This window comes from Heptranchias perlo, unplaced genomic scaffold, assembly GCF_035084215.1.
Source record: "Heptranchias perlo isolate sHepPer1 unplaced genomic scaffold, sHepPer1.hap1 HAP1_SCAFFOLD_55, whole genome shotgun sequence".
Lineage (NCBI taxonomy): Eukaryota > Metazoa > Chordata > Chondrichthyes > Hexanchiformes > Hexanchidae > Heptranchias > Heptranchias perlo.
Window position 1 is genome coordinate 1,968,347 of NW_027139570.1, and position 1,654 is coordinate 1,970,000.

Here is a 1,654-nt window from a genome sequence, read left to right on the forward strand (position 1 = left end):
TACTTTATGACTTTAGATAGCTTGCAAACTAACCTAATTGGCAGTGCTGCCTGGCAGTCTCCACCGTTCGTGTGCTTTTCACACAGCAGGGAGTGCATTAGTTTTATTAACTTTGTAAATCCTGAGTTCAATCCACAGAAAATATATCAGGACCTGTGAAGCTTTTTTCCATGTCTCACTTCATCTTTCCATCTTTGCTAAACACCAAAATCACAAACTTTTGCTTACTGCAGCACACCAAAAGATTTGCTGCTCCTTGACCTCTATTTATCGAAGCTTCGGATTGACGTGGGTTCTGGATTTGCTGAAAACTGACACCATTTTTGTTTCGGGACAATTCCCCAAGGTAAAAAAGTGAGTGGAGAATGCGGGCATCGATCCCGCTACTTCTCGCATGCAAAGCGAGCACTCTACCATTTGAGCTAATTCCCCTACTTGGCAAATTAAATTGCCCTTCACAATAGTCGCTTCACACTCGCCTCCAAGCAGCGCCACGAATTGCCACCTCTGAATTTTTTCAACACTTTGCTCCAATCCGCGGTATCGACTATCTTCAAGTGAGCAACCGCTGAACGGGAAGGCACAGTAATCGTGAATGATGCCGAGAAGAGCCCGAGCCTGCGGAACGCAGACGAGGTCATCGGACAAGAACATCAGCCCCAGCTTGAGGAAACAGCGAGAGCTCTGTCTGTCGGTCGGTCTGACTGACTGATGGAAGGCTTATTTGCCTGAAAGTGAGTGCGGTTTGACGTGTTGTTATTCAAAGGTACGCCCTGCTGGTGAGCAGAGGCAAGTGCTCGAGCAAAACAGCCATTTTCGGGCGGAAACATAAAGCTTTTGGTTTCAGAAAGGAAAGGAGGTCTCCTGTGCCTCAGCGCCAACATGTTAAGCTTTTGGCTGTCTGTGAAGTAAAGAAAACGGCCTTGAGCTAATTTCTGCTTACTCCAAAAGCACGTTCGCTAGTTCCAACCAGAAACCTAAGGATGACTTTTATCTGTTAATTGTATTACAGTCCTCCGCTGTAACAGCTGAACGATCGAAGGGAAGCAGCCAAGATTGCTCTCTTTGGTAAATATTCACTGTGCGCCTTTTGACACTCCCGGACTGGTGGAGTCACGTGTGCATGACCGAGACTGACTCATTTCCTGCTCAGACCGCAGCGTTGTGGCAGTGTGAGCTGCTACTATCTCTGCACACCCGAGACCAGTGGAGCAGTGGATATCGTGTCTAATGACAAATCAGAAGATTGTCAGGTCAACTCCTGCCTGACTGGATTGTGTTTGCAAACTGCCCATTACTTTATGACTTCAGATAGCTTGCAAACTGTCCTAACTGTGACTGCTGCCTGGCAGTCTCCATCGTTCGTACGCTCTTAACACAGCAAAGAATGCATTAGTTTTATTATCTTTGTAAATCCTGAGTTCAATCCACAGAAATGATATCAGGACCTGTGAAGCTTTTTTCCATGTCTCACTTCATCTTTCCATCTTTGCTAAACACCAAAATCAAAACCTTTTGCTGACTGCAGCACACCAAAATATTTTCTGCCGCTTGACCTCTCTTCATCGAAGCTTCGGATTTCCGTGGGTTGCGGATTTACTGAAAACTGACACCATTTTTGTTTTGGGACAATTCCCCAAGTTAAAAAATGAGT